At 33.9% G+C, this 25,542-nt stretch overlaps 1 protein-coding gene and 1 long non-coding RNA gene across 4 annotated transcripts in view; one reads left to right on the top strand and one right to left on the bottom strand.

Moving 5' to 3' along the window:
- Window positions 1–25,542, top strand: part of IMMP2L (inner mitochondrial membrane peptidase subunit 2) — a 906,633-nt gene that overhangs the window by 234,347 nt on the left and 646,744 nt on the right. The gene's annotated exons all lie outside the window — the stretch shown is intronic.
- Window positions 1–25,542, bottom strand: part of LOC306667093 — a 624,638-nt gene that overhangs the window by 7,387 nt on the left and 591,709 nt on the right. Inside the window, exon 2 of the long non-coding RNA XR_013765445.1 lies at window positions 1–25,542. This exon is cut by the window's left edge and continues 4,433 nt beyond it. This is a non-coding gene — a long non-coding RNA (uncharacterized lncRNA).

Genomic DNA, 25,542 nt, shown 5'->3' with positions numbered 1-25,542 from the left:
ATTTATTCCTGAAAATGCCAAATTCTTGTTTCATTTTATAATGGTTATTTTAATTTAATTCTGTGTTATATTTGAAGATAATTTATTTTATGAACAGCTCCCCAGAACACATAGATATAAATAGGCGTTCAGTGATGAGTATTGAAGAAGATCGTTAGCTGTTTAGTGATGACCCGCTACATGCTAGAACTATTTGGATGGTACAACTTCATGTAGCTTTCAATTTTGTGATGAGATTTATAATTAATGAGAACTATCCAAAACTTATTATCATAATACACTATTTAAGAATGATGGAAAATTTCTAAAATGTGTTTTTCATTTGTGTGTATGTGTGTAAGCTGGTATGAGTGTGTATTTTAACACTATACTTGCCTGATGTCTTATGTCTTTGCTTTTTTTTTTTCTGTTCTTCTTTCTCAGGTCTCAGTGTCTTTGTTATTTATGGTTCTGATAATTCCTAACAACAATATAGGTTGTTTGTTAAGTAGGTGTGGTCCAGAGTACTTTGCTTTTTTAACTGTATTTTTTCTCCTGTTTGACAGACTCATTATTGATCACTATTAGCTGTTGGTTTATTCCTTGTTTTCATCCTTGATCTTTCTGTCAAAGTATCTATGCAGAGTATTTAATACTTGTTCCTACAATTTTGCTCTTAATTAGCTTGTTTATAAATGTGTGTTCTTGAAAAAGGATTGTGATATATTTATTTAAAAGCTGATATAGCATTTTTCACATTCTATATACCTTTTAAACTTTTACCAATATTAATTCATTGCATCCTCAAAACAACCCTATGAGGCAAGTACTCCTACCCTATTGGCACAGAAAGGTTGAATAACTTTGTCAGGGGTACATAATTCATAGTTATAGAACTAAGATTTCAACATAGACTGGCTGTCTCTGGAGTCCACACTGATAACTAGCATAATAGATTTCTTTTCTATTAATATCAAGGTAGTGTGGTATGAATTCTATTTGATACTTCCCGTTTTTCTATGTTTTCATGTGACACCAAGTAATGATCTCTAATTGCTACTTGCTACTCTATTGTGAACATATGCCACATTTTATAAAAATCAATATTATTGAGGTATACCAAATAAAATAGTAACCTCATTTTAAGCACTTTACTGAATTTTGACAAACATACATCCCTGCAACCAAGTAGTGTATAGAACATTTCCTTCACCTCAGGATGTACTCTGGTTTCCCTTTCTAGTTATTCCTTCTCTTGGCTCCAAGAAACTATTGATCTTTCTTGACCCAATGTTTTTTTTTTTTTTAATTATTACATTTTATATAAATGGACTCTTACAGTATATAATTTTTAAGTCTGGATTATTTTCTGTTCATCTTGCTTTTGAAATTTCCATTGATTCTATTGCTTTCTTTTTTTATTATTGCAATTTTCATTTATGGATGTGCCAAATTTTATTTTAGATTAACACTTCTCTTTATTCTCAAAAATTTAAGGAGAAACTACACTGATGATAGCTTAAAAGAGTTACAATAGCAGAAAGTAGCATGATAATATGCTGGAATAATATAGCAAATAATTAGACAAAGATCAGAAGAGAAAAGGAGTCAAATAATAAATCTATTTCATAAATTGAGGTTACAAAACAAAGCATAATCAGAGAAGATATTGCTACAGTCATTGTCATAAAGTTCAGATTAGAAGATAAGACAATGTAAAAAAACAAAGAGGAAAGATGGATTAAAAGGACATTACAGAAATTGAAGAAAGTTAAAGGATATCCTATTTATTTATTTATTTATGCATTCTTTTTAGATGTACGTTACAGTAGATTCTATTCTGATATATTATACATACATGGAGTATAACTTATTCTAATTAGGATCCCATTCTTGTGTTTTTACTTGACGTGGAGTAGCACTGGTTGTGTATTCATATATGAACATAGTTCAGCAATAGTCTTCTGACTCTTTTCCAGTTTATTCTAGTCTTTTGTGGAATGGGAAACCCATATTTTTAACTTGTGTGAATTATGTTTGAACTATGAGTAGTAGGCTGAGCATGAAGGTTTTAGGTTAAACCATTAGTTTAGTGCTTAGTGTGTTTTCCAAACTTGACCAACTTTTCATCTTCTTTATGATTCTCATTTATAGTCCTTATTCTTCATGCTAAATTGTTGACCTCAGGTAAGTGAGATATTAATACATATAATTAAGTGCCAAATTGTGTGAAGATCATTTTCTAATGTAGTTATAAATACTGTGTAGTTTTAGGTGAAAATATATATGAGCAGATGGCGAGGTAAGCAATAACTTGAGTATCTTGTTACAGGTCACACCTTAGAAGTTTCCTATTTAGTAAAGGACAAAACCATCACATTATAAATATGCTGTAATTTGCAGTTTAAAACTTCATGTATTATCAGGAAAAACTTGTACTGAACAGATGTGTCAAGTCATAATGACTGCAATATAAACCAGTGAAATTTACATAATGACTTTATAGGCCAAAATATTAGTCATCATCTCACTGATTGAAAAGTCCATTCATTGCTACATTGACACTAAGCCAGGGTTAGAAATACCTGTATTAATCAAATCATTATGAAATAGTGACCTATGAAAACAAAGTGTTCCTCTTTTAGTTCTTGTTCTTTTAAGTTCTTTGAATATTAATATTAGTTATGATTTGTATTTATACAAAGTGTCACTTGTGGTAAATATCATTATATTGCTTTATAGTATCAGTAATTTAGTTTGTGTCCATCCTTACTACTTTTGATATATACACTGGAAAATACTGGAAAATCTTTGTGAATCATTTACAATGTCCTGATTTTTTTTTTTTCCCCCTGCACTGGCTCAAAGTGTTTTTGTTTTTGTTTTTGTTTTTCCTATGTTGGCTCTTTTCCTTCTGCTTCTCTCTTAGCTCAATGTTTAAATTATATAAATATTTTTTAAAAAGAAAAAAAAAACATGGGATATATGGCTATTATTTATTATTTTGTAAGTTCAAGTTGTTCTGCCTTTTTTAAATTTGGTAACAGCTATTGAACAAAAGTTTCCCCACTTTCTTGCTTAACAGTCTAGTGTTGGTTTGCTCTAATGCCATATATTGCTCATTTTGTTATGTCCAGGACAATTCAGTTTCATGCGTAAATTTCTGACACAATTATCAATAGCATCTACTTTTTGTTTGAAAGTGAAATATTCCTCATAATACATCTCAAATAAATATACTTTCAAGTCGTCTTGTACTCCTGTTCTAACATTGCTGCTGACTTAGCCATATGACTAGTTTCCTCATCCATAAAATGAAATAGAATAGTAAGCCTAAGTGATCTCTGTGTACTCTTGAAGACTATCAAATTGTGGTTCTAGGTGCATAGTTACCTCTAGTATACTAGTGGTTTACTGCAGTTGCTTTCAAGTTTACTCTATTTATTATTTGTAGTATTATTCTGTTCTATCCTATAACAAATATCCTATTACGAGAAAAGCTGGTCATGACTTAACTTCACTTCATGACCAGAAATGGGTTAGGTTGAGATCTGTATCTTGGTTTAAATATTCCTGAATATCAGATTTAGTTTGTAACCCCCAGCAGTGAATTACCTTCTGTAAGCTCTGATTTCCCCATCTGTATTAAGGGTGTTCTGAGGATGGAATGAAATGGGCTATGAGAAGTGCTTAGTGGAGTGCCTGAAACATAAGGAACTCATTGTATGTTAGCTGTTCTTATTATTTATTCATCCTCTAAACAAGATTTTCCTCTACTGTATTTCATAGAACATGAAAGACTGAAAGTTTTAAGCCACATCATTGCTAAATATTTTACAATTAGAAATAGAATTATGTTATTGTCAGTGAACAATTTTGAAGCATGTCTATCAGTACTTCATCAAACAGGAGTTGTTTTTCTTGTTCTCAGAAAGAGGTAATTCTTTAGTGTTCTATTAGAATTGATTTTTCAACAAGAGGTCAGATGTTTGGGATGTCATTAGTGAAAATATTAATTTACTTGCCTGTTCTACTTAGAATTCATTTAAATATTTTTAGAAATGGAAAAAAATTCATCTTGTTTTTCATTTACATTTATATGTCATCCATAATATTGAGCCTCATATGCATTTTTAAATTTTTTATTTGTACAGACTGCATTTTGATTCATTGTACATGAATGGGGTACAAATTTTCGTTTCCATGGTTGTACACAATGTAGATTCACACCATTCGTGTAATCATATGTACATAGGGTAATGATGTCTCATTCCACCATCTTTCCTACCCCTCCCCCTCCCCCATATGATTTTTGAAATATTGAAACAATTGTTTTAACAGGAAACAGAAAGCATTACTATTTTGATTATTGATGAAACAGTATGCTATTATAATATTTTCTAAACTAAAATGGTAAATTCATACCTCAACAAGATCTTTAGGTTTAATGCTCAAACAATACTGAGGAAAGTTGCAAAATTCAGAGACTTGTCTTCTAAGGTTGTTTTGTCCAGACCAGGTTCTTATTTTCTGAGTTTCCCACACCTCATCTGTGTGCACCATCACTTGTATATTGTTCTGTGTGTTCTTACTGTTGCCTTGCCTGCAAAACAGCAGATGGTGAGGTATGTGCTAGAATTAAGACTTTAGACTCATTGTTAATTGTTTGGGTCAGTCTGTCATCCTTCCCATTTAGTTTCATTCTGCAGAGGAATGAGTCCTCTTGACCTTTCCCACTGTGCTGTGAATGTAGTTAAAAATGGCTGGAATGGTTGTTCCATGAAGAAAATTAAACCATGAATACATATTAGAACTCTGACAAAGCGTGGATCACTCTGCTATATTCTTCCCTGTATTAAGTAAATTCATTTCTCTTGATGACTCTGTGCAGTAGGTATTATTATTCTTATAAGCATTCAACATTTGCCACAGTCATGAACTAGTAGATGGCAGAATTGAAATTTCAATCCATGAGTTTCTGACATATTATTTTAGGCTCACTTGGGAAGTATCTGGGAGTGGATTCTGAATAATATTCCAGATCTCAGTCCTTAGCCTTGTGTTTTCACTTTCAGTATCTCCAAAATAAGCTAGGAGGCCAGTGCTCTGGAAAACACGAAAAGGATTTCAATGAAATTATAACCATGGCAAGGTGGAAGAACTAGTAAATGTAAACAGAGTATAGCTCAGTAGATATGTGAGCAGGGTAATTCACACAGGGAGAAAAACAAATTGCAAAAATGCAACAGTATAACATTAAGAGGCTGCCAAGGAATTCCTTTTTTCTCCTGAACCCCTGGTCATGACTTTATTGTGTAGAATTTGGAAAGAATCCAGAGGAATCCAACAGAAATTATTAAAAGGTTTGAGAAATCTGCTCTGTGATGAAAGTTTAAAGGATTGAATTTATTTAGCTTAGAGAAGTGAAGTCTGAATAGGGACTTAATTACAGTCTTCAAGTTCAGTGAAATCATAGATACAGAGGCCATGAGTGGTTCCCAAGAGAATTATCTTTTGACAGGCTTTGAGAATATGGTTGTTTTCTTGGTTTTCACTCTGTGTGAAAGGATATTATATGAGTGATGATGAACAGCTGTTCTTTCTTAATGGCAGGGGGGCAAGTGAGAAAGAGCTTAAATCACCAGAGTTGTGATTTAGGGAGAATTTTTTTTACATATTCTTGATAGCTGATGGATATAACTACAGTAAAACGTTCTTTTATAGAGATTTTTAAACATTTTTTTTCAATTGACAAATAATGTATTTGTGGGCTACAATATATTTGTGGAATGGTTAGGTCAGGTTCATCAACAAATCCATTACCTTACATATTTATCATTTTTTTTGTGGTAGGACATTTAAAATGTATTCTTAGCAATTTTGGCATATACAATGCATTATTATTTATTATAGTCACTATTCTATGCAATAGCTCACTAAAACTTATTCCTCTTCTCTAACTCAAACTTCTACCATTTGTTCCACATCTCCCTTTTCCCCTTCCATGCCCCTCTCCCAGCATTTGGTAACCATTATTCGATTTGTGTGTAGCTGTCAGGGTTCAGACTGTACACAAAATACAAGAAATTTCAGACTGTAAGCAAGGCAAAAGTTACATTGCCCTTTTTTTTCTGATTAAAGGTAAACATTTTTAGACCCCTTTACTGTAAGCTGAAAGCATCTATCAAAAAATAAGGCTGTGTGGTAGATGTTTTCAAGCTATAATTATGAACCTAGTTCAGCTTGGTAGAACCACTTCAAGACTCTTTGAGATGCTTGTGGGCCAAGGCTAGGAGAGCACTGACCTTTGAGAAGGAGAGTATTCTGATGATTGAGCACCTGCTATAACTGCTGGTCTTCTGTAAAGGCTTCCCAATTTTTTTCCCCTCACCTTTTGTTGTTCTCAGAAACTCTTTTCTAACTGAATTACCGTAAGTTGCAAAATATTATCTGTGCCTCTCCATTGCCTCTTTTTATCTAGAAGTAGCATCTATTTCCTTTGAGGCTATTCTCGGGTTTTAAGGCAAGAGATAATTTCCAATTAAAGTAACACAGAAAGATATGAAATGTAAATAAATAACTCCTATAGGATCCCAATTTGATGAGATTTTCTTTCCTCTGTAAACACTTAGAGAAATCCTGATAGATACCAGGAACTGTTCTAGACACTAAAGTTGTAAAATAGATGAAAATATCTGACCCCCTCCCTTGAAACTTGTATTCCAGTTAGAAAAATGGACAAGACATGTGAGTGTATGTGTGTGTGTGTGTGTGTGTGTGTGTGTGTGTGTGTAATTTTATAGTGATAAGTGCAATAGGGAAAAAGAAGCATATAAAGTGGATTATATTGGGTCAAAAGTTTTTTTTTTTTTTTTAAATAGATTTGCCTGAAAGACCTCACACATCTATGCATCACAGATATTTTTGAGTTGTCTATTCTGGGATTCTGCCTTCTTTCTCCCTTGCTTGCCAGAAACATGGATTGGCATCTTGGCACATAGCACTTCTACAATGTTGCTGACCCCTGATATAAATAGAACCTGAGGGATTTAATTAATTTACTTAATTTTTTTTAAAAAAATTGTTAATCATATTTTAATAAATACTAGTTATATTTAAAAATCACCCTGAAGGCATTTAAAATATCAGTGATTTTACAAATATGATCAGACTTTAACAGACACATAGAACAGTCTATTTACCTACTTATATATATTTAAAGGAATATTTCTTGTCACTTTTTCATTATACCTTATATTATATATTGCATAATGAGTGATTTTTGCAAAGGGCTCTAGATGGTGGAGCATGAAAGGATCTAACAGCCCACTCCCAGAAAACTGACTTATTGCATGTGATCACTGATGGCAGGTCAATAGCAAGACCTTTGTATTTGGAGAAATACCCCTTTAAAACAAAATGAAGAACAATGTGGTTTTACTGCTGTGAGCATGGGAAGCAATTGAACTATGTCTTTGTTTTCTCTCTGTATTGGCAGATTGGGAAAGGAAAACGTTGAGGCATAGGATATAAGTTAGAGATCTGTAGTAAAGGTGCGTGTGTGATTTGAATGGAATAAATACTCAATTCAAGGCATTGTTTTTTCTGTGGCCATATTTATAGAGATTAAAATGTGATCATTAATCAAATTTCAACTTTTAAATTATATTAAATCTGGAGTTATATCAACATCAAATTTCTCCTAAGAATATAGAACATTTAGATGCAAAGATACAATAGGCAGTATACTTTTGATTTTTATGTGAAGGCATTGGGGGTTGCTAAAATTTTCTTTCTGGGAGAACAAATTAGCTTGGGTCTCTCCCCTGCAGTTTATAGAATTACTCTTCCGATTTGTGTGTCTTTTTGCAACTACTGAAAGACTAACCTGAGATAGTTGCTCAGGGCTGAAATTTCAGTTCAACACAATCACTATTGCCTTACAAATAATGATCTAAACATTTCCCCTTCGTTCAAGGCCATTGAGCATTTGCTACCAGATTGTTTTTCCAGACTTTTTCTTACTCTTTACAAATACTCTTAAGTCCACCAAATGGAAATTTTCTCTTTCACCTTTTTCCCTTTGACAAAATACTTTCTACTTTAAAATAATTTTTTTTTTTTTTTAGTCAGACCTACTGCTTCATATCTATAGTGGGATGTAATCTCTGCTTTCTTTGGAACTCTTTTAGTATAGTACTTTTTAAACTTATATATCTTAGCATCTTGGAAACAACAGTATAAGCAAGCTAAGAAGTTCATAATAAATTATAGGTGAATTTTCATGGAACTTAGAAATGTAAGGTGGGCAGTATTTAATGTTAAACTTATTCATTACTGAACTTGTGGAAATCTAGATTCTGTTTGATTGGAATTAGATGGTTTTCATTGCCCAGCTTATGGAGCAAGATCAAATACTGCAGACTTTACAGATCCCAAGATTTCTTTACCATAATTAACCATCCCGGAGGACGGGGCCTAGGAAAATGCTATGAAACTTCTTGCACTGGTATTTCCAGTGACTGGCTCCCATCCTTACTCTTGTTAACTGTACATTTCTGGTTCTTTGTGAATGGAATTAGAGTCTATACATTTTCTAAAGGATGACCATTTATCCCCTCTACTCTAGACTCAACTCAGAATGTAAACAGTTTTTAAGTTCATAATGACTTTGAATCAGACAATCAAGCAGACTTTCACTATTGTCATCCTCAGTACTCTGAGAGAAATTCTTGCTTATTAATTTGGTGGTGGCTTTATTTTTTGGTAAAGAAGACTCTAGGTTACATCTCTGTTTATGGGATAGTTGCCTTCCTTTTTCCTCTTCCCAATTCTGATTCCTTTACAGAACAGTTGTGCTACTTAATACTATAACCAAAATAAGAGTCTGTAAAGTTTTTTTTCCCCTCACAACTTAATATGTTCAAACATCTAAAACAAGGAAGATATTTGGTGTTCCATTTTGTTATCTCAGTGACTTCATACACTAAAATGAACAGATTATATGTCCTTTCTCCCTTTCCTTCCTACCTAGAGAAGAGAGAAATAAGGTTCTTTGTTATGCCAGTATCATGAATTTATTACCACAAACCAGGGGTGACCTTTAAAGAAAAGCGTTTCTGATACCTAACTGTTATTAGTGAGAATGGTTTCATAGTACCTCCTCTAACATTTTATTGGTTTGTAACTAACATCTCTCTGGAACATGTCATCTCACTTATTCAGAAGAGTACATTTTGCCGCCAGTTTATCTTGAAAAATATTTTGAAACATTGTACAAGTGAATTACTCTAAAGATGCTTTATCAAGTCTTTAATTTTTTAACTGCATGACGATTGAAAGTACTTACCTTGAAAATTATGAATCCTTAAATCATGTTGATCATGCTCTAAGTCAGGCACCGATAGGTCAATTAAGGAGGACCCATGGTCCTCTGCTTAAGATATCATGGTCTTCTGCTTAAGAGTGGATAATAGCTGTAGGCAGCTCTTACTGTTTTCACGAAGTGATGTAAACCTGGTTGTTCATCAATTAGTTATTGAATTTCAATATGCCCTTAATTGACAACGCAGGATATTTCTACTCCTGATTTTCTCAGAGACCATAATCTCAAAGTTTCTACCATTCTGTTCTTATTAAAACTCAATCTTGGCAGATAATATTTGTGGAATATTTGTAATCCAACTATTCATTAGATACTAGCCCTTTTCCAAATGAGACCATCAGAGAGCTGGGTATTGGATCCCTTGACAGTTACTTTTTCTAAATTGTACTATGTTGTGTTTGGCTGAATTGAGGGTCATTATTAATAAACCGCTGCAATTAAGTCAGTATTCTCTTCATTACAATGGAGTGGGTCAGGAAGTGGTCTATATATCACACAATGTTTATTTTATGAGAACTCATAGAATAAAGTTCTCAAAGGTCCGCTGTTAGGCAAAGTTGAATTCCTGAGTATCTATTGCTGAGAATATTCTGACTGTTGCCCATTCCCAACTGTACTTCTATTAAACTTTTTTTGAATTACTTTTCCTTCATCTTATTGCCTCATTTTTTCCCCTTACCTGTCTTTCCTCAATTAGCCTTTTTTTAATGTCATGCTGTATTTCTATAAACTATCAAACTCCTTTGAGAATTCCATAGGAAGTGAATTAAAATCTCACAAACATTTGCTTTGATTGTACCTTCATCCTTGAGTTTGTACTGCAGTGATTTCTTTCTTATCTAAACTCCCTGGTAGATGTAAAGTCTTTCAGGTGGAGATTGTGTCCCTCATTTCTTTATTGTGTAGAAGTATTGAACTCAGTGCTTTGCATTTAATAGTATCCTCCATGAATATGTTTGCATTAGGTAAATATGCACTTATTGACTTTAGATACTCTTATGTGTACAAATAGGAAGAAAGTTTGGTCCTAATCTCAGGAAACTGATTTTCAGTTTGGAAAGACAAAAGGACCACTCCACTAAGAGTTGTCATATGTTGTGGAAACCTTGGGAAGGGAAGATGAATTTTGAGGTGAAGATCTAAGAGATGTCATTATGTGTCTGGTTTAGAAAAATGAATAGGATATTACCAGAGGAAGATGCCTTGTGGAGGTCAAATCTTATCATTGAATTTCATGAACATCTCTATAATTTTTGTGATCCAAGAGCTCATTCTTTCTCCCTCAAGCTTCACAGATTCCCCTTTAAATTAGCATTTTGAAATTTAGAGAGTGAGGCATTAGCAATAATGTTATTTGATAGATTTCAGTCCTTCCCAGTCCAAACAGTAAAACCTGTCTTGGTAATTTGTTGTGAGGTGTTAACCTCTTCCTTCATTTTCTGACGGACTGCCTCAAGTATGATTGGACATCTTCAAGGAGATATTACTAAGGGTTTTGTATATGGTGATTTCTTTTTAAAAATTTTTATTTGTTCTTTCTAGAGATATATGACAGTAGAATGTATTTTGACATATTATATATGTACGGAGTATAACTTATTATAACTAGGATCCCATTCTTGTGGTTGTACATGATGTGGAGTTATACTGGTGATATTTTCTTATGATTCAGTCTGCTGTCTTTCCTTTTCACATCCCTGCTCCCTTCCTTTTGCTCCTCTTTGTCAAATCCAATGAACTTCTATTCTCCCCCTCTGTTGTTGTGGATTAGCATCCCTAATGAGAGAAAACAATTGGCCTTCGGTTCTTTTGGGACTGGTTTATTTCACTTGGCATGATATTCTCTAGTTCCATCCATTTACCAGCAAATGCCATAATTTCATTCTTCTTTATGGCTGAGTAATATTCATTGTGTATGTATACCACTTTTTCTTTATCCATTCATCTGTTTTAGGGCACTGAGTTTGGTTCCATAGCTTGGCTATTGTGAATTGAGCCACTATAAACATTGAAGTGGCTGTGTCACTGTAGTGTGCTGATTTTAAGTCCTTTGGGTATAAAGGGAGGAGTGGGATAGCTTGGTCAAGTGGTGGTTCTATTCCAAGTTTCCGTAGGACTCTCCACACTGCTTTCCATAGTGGTTGTGCCAGTTTGCAGTTCCACCAGCTACGTATGAGTGTAGCTTTCCCCACACATCCTCATCAACATTTATTGTTACTTGTATTCATGATAATTGCCATTCTGACTGGAGATAGATGAAGTCTTAGAGTAGTTTTGATTTGCATTTCTCTAATTGCTAGAGATGTTGAACATTTTTTCATTTATTTTTTGATCATTTGTGCATATGTTGATTTCTGATTGTTTTATCATTTTTATTTTTATTTTTTGTACTGTATCCTATGTAGATTATCCTATGAAGATTATTCTATGAATGACTTTGAGGTCATCATTAAGCAGTGGCATCACATTAAAGGCCCTCTGTAAACTGAATCTGGATGACCTTTTCAGCCTCTTGCCCCTTCGTTTTCTCCTTATAATCCATTGTGTTACTTGTGTGATAGCGTAAGCTGTTACCACTTTTGGCAAGGCCCTTATTACATGACACTGTCTATTCAAATTCCTTCCAATCCTTTGTGATGCTCTCCCTCACCTGAGAAGGTCTTCTTGACCACTCTATGCAGCTGTTCTATCCCTGTGGCTCAAAACTCTAGATACATAGCCTCATCAGTCTTCATTTCATTGATTGCAGACATTAATATACATTTTTCTCTTTCCATTCCCCTGGGATCCTAAAGGCCAAGGCTGCATTTTATTAGATCTTCTCCATTGCCTGGTAGAGTGAGTGTGTTTCTCTGTATTTGCAATGGTTTGTCCAACCATAAAGATGCATGGTCTTGCAGCATATCAAAAACCCCCAAATTTTTATTGTTTGTAGGGCTTATTGTTATGGCTAAACTAGAGAACGGGCTTTAGAATTCTTTGTAAACATATAAAATAAGCATTCACTAGAAATGGTCTCTGAGGAATGTTAATTTAAGCTCCTTTTATCAGAGAAGTTCCAGTTTATAATTGCCTTTTCCTTTCTCCCTGAATTAATTAGTTGTTTGTGGCCAACATAAAATTAGGCAAATGTTGTTAATAAATAATTGTGGAGGGTTTGTTTTTTTGGAATTTTTTTTTTTCCTTTTCATTCTTAACTTTTTTGTTGTATTGATTTGGGGTGACAAAAACTGTATATCGTGACTGCCTTAAAAAAACTAGGTAAAGCCTTTGTCTGATTGTTATGTTCCCAAAGACTGTCAGTCCCATATTAACTTCTATTAATAAGACTTTTTCATGTGAAACTTGAACAGGTATTTCTCAGTCTATGGATGCTTTGTGGAAAATTCAAATGGTTAGTTAGATATTTTATGTTCTTATGGAAAGCTATGTCTTTCCTTTCATAGGTAATATCGTTTCAATCGTTGTGTATCATATCCACTAATAGGAAACATTTCTAATCTAATCATTTTTGCATTTTGCTTATATATTTGTTTATCTTAAAACTAGGTGCAAGTTTAGTCAATATCCTGTTTTCACTTTTGCTTCCTATTATTTGGCAAATCAGTAGAAATTCTCAGTATATCTGTAGGGATTTATAGTAAGTGAAAAAGGAGATGGTTCTTAAGTTCTTACAACAATTGCTACTTTTGACTTTCACAAATGGTTCCTGGGATTTAAGCTTTACTGATATTAGATACCTAGTGCTCTATTCATATTTTTATAAAGTAAGCAATGACTGGAAACTCCATGGTGAGATTAATTTATGATAATGTCTTCCTTATGCAATATATAAATAAAATATATCATTATATATATATATGCAATATATATCATTAGATGATATATTTTATTATGGTTGTTGAATGTTTGGGGCAAATATTTTGGCTTTTGAAAAAATGTCTGGAGAAACTCTTTAGTTTGTATTGGTTTATCTAATTGATTTTGATAGAAAGTATCATCTATCAACATGAATTATGTTAGGCAAAACCGTGGTATAATTGTATGCTGTATAATCAGTTGCTGCTCACTACTATGAGCCAGTAGTGTCTATATACCTGGAATATTGTGAAATATTTGATCTCCTTTTAGATCTCCTGAGCCACAATCTACATTTTAACAAAACCCTAAAGTGATTTATATGCACATTAAAGTTTGAGAAAGCTTTCACTAAGGCAGACACACATTCTACATATTTCAAAGGTACTGCATCTGGGATCTTGTAAGTTTTACAGATTTGCATAGCATCAGCTTCAGTGTTACCTGGGAGTTTGTTAGAATTCCAGAATCTTAGGTCCAATCTCTGATTTATTGAAAAAGACTCTATCTACATTTAAACAGAAACTCCAGGTAATTTTTATGAGTCTTAAAGTCTGACAAGTGTCAATCTTGAATACATAATCTTCCTGAAGCTAACTGAATTTGAAGTCTGGTTTTAGAATAGTATGTGGTATTATTTATTTTTTCAATAAAATGCCTTTTTATTAGTCTTGGTTGTAGCATGGCCAATCCAGTAACTACGACTACATCTCTAACCATATCAGCCAAGGATGCATCTGATCTACTTTATTGACTGTCCTATTACTTCTGACATTTGACCTTTACTAGTACTCTTCGAACTCTTCAGTGGAGGCCACTTCTTATCTGATCCTTATGAAAACAGAGAAGGGGTTTGTCATTATTTTTTCTACTCCTTAAAACAGCATTGTTCTGCAAAATCATTTGACAGTTTCTTTCTTATGGTAATGATTTTCCATCCATGCATCCCATTCCTCCTAATTTCATTTGTGCTCTTTGCCATCTTTCCTGTTATTATGCTCTTTCCTCAGTGGAAGTTCCTATTTAGTCTTCTTCTGTTCTCCATTCCTGCTGTTTTTCTTATCTGTGAAATTTTTAATGCTTATGGGGTTCATGGTCATTCTCTGCTCTGTGGACCATTTCTCTGCATTCCTGCTACCCTTCATGAAAGAAAGCATCTTCATCACTTCAATTTTCCTCAAACTGTTGCATTCCAAGAATCTTAAATTTAAACTTCCTTGTGAGTTTCCTTTCCAACCTCTTTTTGTTTATTCTATGCTCCCGTTCTCTCTGTGTAAACCCTGGCTTCCTTTGCCTGACCCCCAAGTGAGCAGGTACAACAATGCCTTTACTAGGATTTTTAAGGTGTATTCCATTTGCTTTTCTTTGTACTCCCTCTTCAATACTGTACTGCCCTGGCCACCTGCTTGCTTTGTTTTTTTTTTTTTTTTTTTTTTTTTTCCAGGCTATTGACACTTGGGTTCAGTAAATTATGAAACAAAGGTAATTGAGTCAAATAACATTTTTGCCTTTATAACTCAAATGGATGGTCCTTTGTACCCCACCTTCCTGTTATACCTTTACTAAGTTACTCTATGCCAAGTGTGTCATTTGGTTTTTTTAGGCATGTAGGGAGATAATTTTTCCATAATTAGTGGTAAGGCTTTATGCTTTCAGGTTAAATTTGCTGGTAGATTTCTAAATCATTGTCCTTTTATTTCATTACAATATTGCCTAGTGTAGTTATAATAAAGTTTAATATTCAGTATACTGCTGTGGTACAGGTTTTATTATGGTTTTTAGAAGCAGATTTTACCTTCTTGTGAATATAAACAGCATAACAAAGTTTCTTGTGTCTTATTTGGTCTCCTATCCTGTTAAATACTGTTGCCTTAAAAATCGGCATATATAAGATACAGAGAAGATGTTAAGACTTCTTTGTTAGTGACATTAAAAAGTAAGGAAACACAAATCAGTTTTGTTCAATTATATTAAATAGCCAGCAGGACTAACTGAATTTAAAGAACGAAAGAACAGTTCTTCAGTTATGGGAAAATTATTTCTAGAAGTTTTGCACTATTTATGCAGTGTAAAAAGGAAGTGTTGTTGGACATAGCTTCAGTGTCTCCAGAATTGTGCCATAAACTCTGGCAAGAATCATATTAAATATGGGGTATTTTGCTTGACTTGAAAAATTTGTTATGTACTGAAGAGAAAATGGTAAAACATAATTAATGTGAATATTATTATATTATATAAAATGACATTTTTATTTTACATCTCTCTGTACAATTTTATTGATGTTCAGTTATCCAAAATAACTCTTCAGGGATTAGCACTCTGGCCCTGCCTCTTTTTCCAGTGTCATCTTCCTCTTTTGCCATCATCATGCTGTGTGCCCTAATCATCTAGAAGCGTTCAGTATCCAGATTCTATCATTCACTTCGTGTGTTTTTCATTGTCTTTCTCTGTCATTGACACAAACTCATTTATCTTTCAAGATGTATGTTAAATATTACTTCATCTGCTCTGCAGAGCTTTCTTATATTTTTCTAACTACTATTATTAGTATTTATTCTCTCTATGATCTTTTAACTCCCCAATGGCCCTAATTTTTGGATTTGCCACTGATTTCTTCTTTTACCCATTGATTATTTAGGGGTGTAAGAATTTCCAACCATTTGTTTTTCCCACATTTTCCCCATTATTGGTGTGTAATTTCATTTCAGTGTGGTCAAAGAGAACATGCATTGTATTATTTTTATTCTTTTAAGTTTATTGAGTTTTTTTATGGTCTAACATTTGGTTTGATAGTGGTTCTCCCATGGGTGAAAAGCATATGTATTTATTGGTTGTTATTGGGCAAAGTGTTGCACAGGTGTCTGTTAGTTTTTTTTTTTTTTTTCTTTAGTGTTGCTCAAGAGTATTTGTTATTGATCTTTGGTTAGATGTTTCATCCAATATTGAAAGTAAAATATTAATGTCCCCAATTATTGTTGAATTATCTACTTCACTGTTCATTTCTGTCAGCTTATGGTTCATATATTTAGTGTACCATTATTGGCTGCATGTTAATAATTGTTTTATCTTCCTGATTGATTAGCCCTTTTATAATTATAAAATGTCCCTTCTTATCTCTGTGAACTGGGGTGATAAGGAAGGGAGGAATTTTGGCACAAGTACCACAGATTCTTGCCTTTCTTTGTGTTTATGTATTTAGGGTTTTTTTTTTTTTAAAAAAACTATATATAACATTAGGATTAATTGTGACATAATTTTAAAAGCATGGTGTATAATTTGCTCTAATTTAGTCTACAATATTTCACCTTTCCCTCTATTCCTTTCTTCCCTCTTCCTGTCCCTCTATGCTATTGTAATTTACCCTTTTTTTTTTGTCTAGTGTATTGTGGGAATACATGATGGTGAGATTCACTGTGGTATATTCATATATGTACATAAGAAATTTAGGTCAGATTCATTCTAGTGTTCTTCTCTTATTCAGTCCCTTCTCCTTCAATACCCTTCATCTAGTCCATCAATTTTTATTTTATTTTGATGAAATCCCCTACCTCTTTCCCTTTATTTCTCTCTCTTTCCCCCTTATTTTGTTTTAGCTTCCACATATCAGACAAAGCACTTGACCTTTGGCTTTCTGAGTCTGGCTTATTTCACTTAGCATGATAGTCTCCAGTTCCATCCTTTTACCAGCAATTGTCATAATTTCGTTCTTGATGGCTGTGAAATGCTCCATTGTGTATAGGTAACACATTTTCCTTATCCATTCATTGGTTGAAGGGTACCTAGGTTGGATCCATAACTTGGCTATTATGAATTATGCTGCATTAAATATTGATATGGCTGTATCCCTGTAGTATGCTGACTTTAGATCTTTTGGATATATACTGAGGAGTGGGATAGCTGTGTCATATGGTGATTTCATTCCCAATTTTTTTGAGAAATCTCCATATTGCTTTCCAGAGTGGTTGCACTAATTTGCAGTCCCACCAACAATATCTGAGTACTGTTCCTTTCCCCCCAATATCCTTGCCAACACTTATTATTTGTATATTTCGTAATTGCCATTCTGACTAGGGTGAGATGAAGTCTCAGTGTAGTTTTAATTTGAATTTCCTGATTGTTAGAGATGTTGAACACTTTTACATATATTTGTTAGCTAATTATATTTCTTCTTCTGTGATATGCCTGTTTCAGTTCCTTTGTCCATTATTAATTGGTTTATTTGGTTTTTTGGTATTGTTTTTTGAGTTCTTTTTATATTCTCACTATTAATGTCATATCTGAGGAGCAGGTGGCAAAGATCTTCTCCCATTCTGAACGTTCTCTTTTCATGCTCTTAGTTCCGTTTTCTTTGCTATGCAGAAGCTTTTGAATTTGGTGCCATCCCACTTATTAATTTTTGGTTTTATTTCTTGTGCTTTAGGTCTCTTTTTAAGGATCCAGAACCAGTGCTGATATATTGGAATGTTGGGTCTACATTTTCTGACAGTCAGTTCTTGTCTAATTCCTAGATCTTTGATCTAGTTTGAGTTTACTTTTGTGCAGGGTGAGAGAGAGAGAGAGAGGTCAAGTTCCATTCTTCTACATAAGGATTTCTAGTTTTCCCAGTACCATTTATTGAAAAGGCTATCTTTTCTCCAACATTTGTTTTTGGCGCCTTTGTTTAGTGTCAGATAACTGTATTCATGTGGATTCGTCTCTGTGTCTTCTATTGTATTTCACTGGTTTGTCAGTACCACACAGCTATACTGTAGCTCTTTAGTATACTTTGAGGAATGGTATCGTGATGCCTCTAGCATCAATCTTCTTGCTCAGAATTGCATTGGCTAGGTGGTGGTGCATGTCTGTAATCCCAGCAGCTTGGGAGACCAAGGCAGAGGATTTCAAGTTCAAAGCCAGCCTCAGCAACTTAGTGGTCTGGGTATGTGGCTCATTGGTTAAGTGCTGCTGGGTTCAATCCCCAATACCACCCCCCAGCAAAAAAAAAAAAAAAAAAAAAAAAAAAAATTGCGTTTGCTATTCTGGGGCTCTTATTTTTCTGAATATATTTTAGAACTGCTTTTTCTAATTCTGGGAGGAATGTTGTTGGTATTTTGATGGGAATTGCATTAAATCTGTATATTACTTTTGATAGTGTGACCATTTTGATAGTATTAATTCTGTCTATCCAAAACCATGGGATATTATTTCCATTTTCTAAGATTTTCTTCAAATTTTTTCTTCAGTGTTATGTAGTTTTCATTCTTACATCCTTCATTAGTTTAATTTTCAAGTATTTTTTTTTTTGAGGTTATCATGAATGGAATGATTTTCTTAATTTCTTTTTCAGTGGATTCATTATTGGAGTTTAGGAAAGCAATTGGTTTATATATGTTATTCTTGTATCTCACTACTTAATTAAATTGTTTATTAGCTCTAGAAGTCTTCTGGTAGAATTTTTTAGATCTTCTAAATATAGGATCATGTCATCAACAGATAATCTGAGCTCTTCTTTTCTTGTTTGTATGCCTTTGATTTCCTTCTCTTGCCTGATTGCTTTTGCTAGAGTTTTGAGGACTGTGTTGTATAAAAATGGTGAGAGTGAGCATCCTTGTTTTGTTTCTATTTTTAGAGGAAATACTTTCAGTTTTTCTCCATTCTGTATGATGTTGGCCTTGAGTCTGTCCTACATATAGATTACAATGTTGAGGTATGTTCATTTTTTTCCTAGCTTATCTAGTGTTTTAAACATGAGTGGATGCTATACTCTATCAATTGCTTTTTCTGCATCTATTGAGATAATTATGTGATTAGTGTCCTTAGGTCTATTTATGTGATGAATTACACTTATTGATTTGTGAACATCTTCTAAATGTCTCAAATTCTAATGAAATCTAAACCAAGATTCAATAAGAATTTTTTTTTCACCTTGGCATGATTTACTATAAATATCTAACATCAACTATATTACTGTTTATTGTAGTTGCTAGTTTTGTCCTGATGTCAACCTGTTGTACCTTCGACCTATCTGAATGTATTTCTTCTGATGGTTTAAAACATTAATTGAACTCATTCTCTCTATCAGCTTGTACATTTTGGGAATGGAGCCTCTGGACTTGGTGATGCATTATATTGTTGTTCATGGATCCAGAGTCCTTTGTCTTGTTAAGGTTTATAATCTGTCCTCTTTTTATTTGAAGTCTATTTATTTCCCTTTATATACTAAAGTACACTTTATTCTTCAAGCTAAAGTAAGAATAACATGGGAGTCAAAAGCACATGTTGTTGTACCAGACTTTCTTGGGTTCAAATTTTGACTTTGTCCCTTTTATGTGATCTCACTCAGATACTTCCTGTGCCTTAGTTTCCTCATTTGTAAAACAAACAATAACATTACTAACTTTTAAAATTAAGATGGTTTTCATTAAGATTAAATGAATAAATTAGTGTAAAATATTTGCAAAACTTCTGTTACGTAGTAATTTTTCAATAGATAAGTGATGTATTAATTTCCACTGGCTATTGTAACAAAATACCACAAACTAGGGGACAAACAGTAGAAACTGATTCTTTTGCAATGTTGGGGAAAAAGTCAACCAAAGTGTTGGCAAGGTTATTATTATTTTTTTTTTATAGAGTCTCTAAGGGAGAATATTTTGCCTACCACACTCCTAGTTTCTGGTGACTTTGGCAGTCATTGGTACTCTTTTCTTCTAGAAGCAGCTTTCCAATCTCTGCTTCCCTCTCAACATGGCTGCCTCCTTTGTGTTTCTGATTGTTTCTCTTTCTTTTAAGTATTTATCCTTAGATTTGGGATTTAGGCTACGTCTTAGTACAGGATACTCTTATCTTGAGATCCTAACTCAATTACAAATAAGGTCATATTTACAGTTTTGTGTAATTGGGACACAGTCCTATGATTTTGGGTTTCAACATTCAAGCTATTTTTTTTTAATCTACTTAAGGCTATATTTAGTTCCAAAATAGCTCCCATTCTGATGTTTCATAAATCTTACCCAATATTAAAAGTCTGACTTAAGCCTTCATAAGATAGCTTATGAAGATTTATAAAAGATTTATCTTCCATAAGTAAAATCAGATACAACAATATTTTTGAATGCCTGTGATTATAAAAATAACACAGGAGAATTGCTCCCAAAAGACTACTTGTGGGTCTTACCTTTTATTGATTATTCAGGTAGCTTGAATTCACCTCTCTGTGTTTCATTTCTTAAGGATTAGGTGAAATATTTCATTCTCATGGGAATTTGTTTCAATGACTCGGAAATTGTTAAAAATGAGTATTTCTAAATCTGTTAAGAACAATAAGAGATCTTGAAAATTGGACTAACGGTAGAGTTTTAAATCTGATTTCTGGATGAAAATTAGACATAGATCCCAAGGAAATAGTTTTTATCACAAAAAAAGTATATCACAGATGTATGTGAGAAAGAGCAAGAACAATGCATATGAGCTAGAAGATGATAATATATGTTATGAACAAAAAACTATACTTTGTTAGGCTTTCGTTTCTCATCTTCAGATTTATAGCGTAAAGATTAAAAAGACTTCAATTGAAGATTCAACTCAGGTGTGTATAAATCATGCCTATTAGGAAGATCATACCTGAGTTGAGGACTTCTGTGTGCATGTGCCTGGGGAGAGAACTGCAGTGATGTTTACTGGAGAATTGACAATGGTTTTCTCTGGATAGAGGGATTTCAGATCATTTTTTATTTTTAAAATCTCAATTCTGATTGAATATTTTTTTAAAGTAAACGTGTCATTTTCCAAAAACAATGGTTTGGTTCTAGGGAGAGATGAAGAGTTAGAGAGTGGTGGAGCCCCCAGGCTAGTAAAGCTGCACCAGCAGGTTTGTGTGTTTACTCATGTTCTGTACTGAAACCATGATTTTCTCTGTATGTCACAGGGTATAAAGTGTTAGAAGCACTATATAATGTATGTACCAAAACTTAATTGTGTTATTTTGTAAATAACTCATGTATATATTCTTAGCACACGTGCACGCACACACACACACACACACACACACACACACACACACACCTCCCAGGACAACTAATATCTTTGTTTTATTAAAATTTGAATTTGTATTATTACCTTGTTAATATAATTACTCGCTTTCTTTTACCAATCCCACACAACCATTTCTGGAGTATGAGATAATTATACAAAGTAGCTCAAGTATAAAAATGCAAGTGGGGGGGACAATAATTCTAGTCCAAACCATCAGTAATTCAATCCAGAACATAAACTTCCTTTGTAACAATCTCCTTGCTCTTTAAAATATTTGGATTTATTAGTAGAACTATTTATATGTGTACTTTTATATCATTTGCAGAGAAAGAAACATTTGGGTCAAGTCCTTCTCTCATTCTTCTCTCCCAATCCGTCCCCATTAGTGGGCAATGCAGTCATATTGGCTTCCACGTGCTGACCTGTATTCTTTTAAGACTCTGTGAACAGATCCTCTCAGAGCCTCCATGGGATTCCTATGAATATGCACAGTGTAATTGCAGTATTATAACCATGAAAGAATTCAGATAGTCTGGAAACTTGCCAACTTTAATTTTGACACATCTCAAGATTAGAATGTTAATGGAAATGGTGAGGCAGAAATGTGCCTTGGTGCTACTGCTTGGGGATTGGAGACTGGGAGATGTCAAGCAGACAAAGCTGTAAATGATCAAGTGTGAGTGCTGTACATACTGATGGGGAATGCTGGTATCTCTTCACGTCTGCACTCTGTTAATTCTCTGAACCATCAGAGTGTTACTCTTTCTGCTGGGAATAACAAGAAAAGCTATTCTGTCTGTGTTCCCTGCTCCTGAGACATGTGCCTATTTGCTTAAAAGACTGGTCTTTGAATTTAGGGTTGCAAAACAGTTGTTCACAAAACAACCACAGCAGTATACTTCAGAATCTTTCCCTCTTTTGAGATATAACTGCATTGTGATTGTGTCTGTTTGTTAATTGCAATAAAGCTGCTATTGTAATTTAGAATGCTTGTTAAGAATAGTCCAACAGTCCTCTGAGGGACAATAGATAACCTGCTATGTGTCTTGCTTAGGGAGCTGGTAATTATTTTACTGTAAATGAATCTAACAATAGCCTATCGGAAAAACCACAAGAGGGACAGGCTATGAGGGAGGAGTGTTAAAGTGGAGGCTCTTCTTTATTGACTACATTCATCAGCCCAAATTACTGGCAATAGGGTTTTTAGAGAGGTTCAAGTAAAGTAAGTAAAATAATTAAGATTCTCTTCAGTTACTGCAAAAAAATTCTAGTATGAGTGCATCTTATTTAAGTCTCATTTTAACCTTCCTTCTAATGGAAGTTTTAATATCTATTATGTAATGATGACTTTTTATTTCTGAAAGGTGATTCTACCATATCAGACACTTATAAATTTTTCCTGTTAGAATGGTTTGAGTTTTATTATTAATATTACATTTTAGAGCTATGTGTATTATATTTTGACTCACACTGATTTTTTTTATTTCATGTGGAGAAAACAGATTTAAATAAATCTCAATAGTTTTGGATGGCATAGGGCAGAATAAATAAAGGAAAAGTGACAGAAGCACATTTTCTTTCCATGAAAAGACTTTCAAAGTTATGTGTTGGCTGAGGGAGTTCTAGGCAAGTTACCAATTTTTAAAAAATTTTTTAAGTTGTGTATACACACATATATATATTCATACATAGGCAAATATATTGTGCTTATGTGTATTTGTGTAACATATATATACACATGTATATTAATGTATATTTATGTGTGTGTGTGTGTGTGTGTGTGTCTGTGTGCGTATCTCTTCACACATACCTTAGTGCACAGTGGAGTTTATCAATGAAACTGATGGCTCAGGTATTTGTATCCTCCCAGCACTAGGATCAAACCTGTTTTTGGTTATGCCCTTTTCATGCCTTTGCTTTATGCCACCTGTGCTCCAGTCAAATATAATTATTAGTTTGGAGAATGTTTCATGAACCTTTATGCTTTTGGGGGTGATTTTTCTCTTAGCCTTAAATGCTCGTAATTCCAACATCTGTTATGTCCAAAGTTTACTACCCTTTTGGATCCATCTCCCTCAGAAAGTGTCCACTAATCAAGTGGAATGAATTATTCCTAGTCTGAATCTCACAACAAGGTACCTGCATCTCCCTGTGTCCTCATATCTGAAGTTTGAATGTCCCACCATGATGACACTACACCCACAGTAGATAACATTATGCCATCCCCTACCACTGCCTTTATTTTACCTTATCACTTCTCCTTATGTTTAATTTTCCATGTATACTCTGCAAGGCTATGAGCTAATACTGAGTTCCCTGGCATGTCAAACACTACTGCTCATGACATAACTTGTTTTTTTCTGTCAGACCCAATTCCCACTACATGTGGCTTCATACTTTATGTTCCAACATTACAGAGATATTTTTATTTCACTATAAGTCTTCTGATGTTTTGTAATTCTTTGCTGATGGTGTTCCTTTTGCTTGTAATGTTCTTTTTATTCTTATTAAAAACAGTTAATTTCTGATCATCTGTCAACTCTATTTTCACCCTCCTCCAACATCTAGATCAGTTAGCTTATCTCTGAATTCACAGATCATCTTACTTACAAACTTCTGTATTATATTCTGGAGTGATTTCTTTTCAGGGCAATAATGATTTTTTTGTTTATTTATCCTTAAATTCTAGCCATTCTTTGCACATAGTTGGTTTTCAATATATATTTCAATGAATGGATGCAAAGGGAGAAATTAAGATTAACACCCAGGTCACATGAAATCCAAGAGTAAGTATCTTGGAGCAAAATCAAGGTGTGAGTTTTAGGGAAAATTGTCTCTTCACAGCTTTCAATCTCTGAGGGTAAAGGCTAGTAGTGCAACTCTTGTCGAAAGCCTGTATTGATTCTGCATAAGTGTTCATTTGGAACATGTGTTACTCAGCTTTTTTGTCACAGTGACCAAAATATCCAACAAGAACAACTTAGGGAAGGAAAAGTTGTTATTTTGGTTTATAGTTCCAGAAGTTTAGGCCATGGTCAGCCATGTGGGACCAACATGAGGCAGAATATCATGGTGGAAGTGCATGGCAGAGGGACCTGCTCCATTCATAGCATTAGGAAGGAGAGAGAAAGTAGAGGAAAGGGACCACAGGAAGATGAACCCTTTCAGGGCATGCCCCTGGTAACACACACATCTCCTCTAGTTATCCACACCACGACCCCCGCAAAAAAAAAAAAAAAAAAAAAAAAAAAAATACACACACTGTTTATAGTTACCACCCAGTCAGTCCATTCAAACTAGGATGAACTGATTAGGCTACAGCTCTCATAATTCAGTCATTTCACCTCTGAATATTCCTGCATTAGCGCAGGAGCTTTGGGGGACACCTCTGATCCAAACCATCAAAGGGCAGTGGAGAGTAAGGCTGCTTTCTGGGATTCAGATAGGCAGTTATTGTTTTGGGAATGGTGTAGAAGTGATAGTGTAAGTTTCATCTTTATTTAATTGGAATTCAATGGACACTGGATTTTGAACAGGGTAACACTTGGGGATCAGGTGGAAATATGGTCTTAGAGGGTTTATAAAGAAATGGTATACAAGGGAAATGGTCACAGTGCAGCTGTATAGGAGCTTGGCTATTAGGAAACTGGGTTAAAATAAATAGTTAAGCCAATGCTAGAGGATTGCTGCAATGGCCATGATTGATCCTGAAGTCTGGGCAGTATGGGCCCAAAGAAGAGGGCTAAGTGAGCCTTTTTGAAAAGATTGGAGCTCTCCTGTGTAAACAAGCCAGGATAGTTATCACAATGAACTTGACCACTTCTATTCACTTACCATCTCTATTAACACACTAAAATTTTTACAATAGTCTGTGTATCAACCAATCAGTACTCAGTTGGATTTACCAATGTGTTAAACACTGTATAAGGTCTTAGGATTAAAATTATGAACTACACAGTGGTTCCTATGGAGCTTAAATGATAACATGTATGTACAAGGAGGACATAATTATAAATGTTATTAATCAGACTCAAGGGGCAGTGCAGAATACCTTGTGATAATAGTGTAGTAATGACTTAACCTATTATCAGGAATCAGGGAGGTTTTGTATGAGATATGGAGTTTAAGCTGAGACCAAAGGAATGAGGAATTTGCTAGTAAAAGCAAGATGGAGAATATATAAAGGCATCAACATAAGCAAAATCCCTGAGATTGGACAACAAAAGCAAGATATAGTGAAAGTTCAGCATGGTTAGGTGGGAGAGCTTACACAAGATAGTCATAAAATGATATAAAAGGCACTTTAT

This window comes from Sciurus vulgaris (genome assembly GCF_902686455.1).
Source record: "Sciurus vulgaris genome assembly, chromosome: 8".
NCBI classification, from domain to species: Eukaryota; Metazoa; Chordata; class Mammalia; order Rodentia; family Sciuridae; genus Sciurus; species Sciurus vulgaris.
This window is presented reverse-complemented; position numbering and strand designations above follow the sequence as displayed.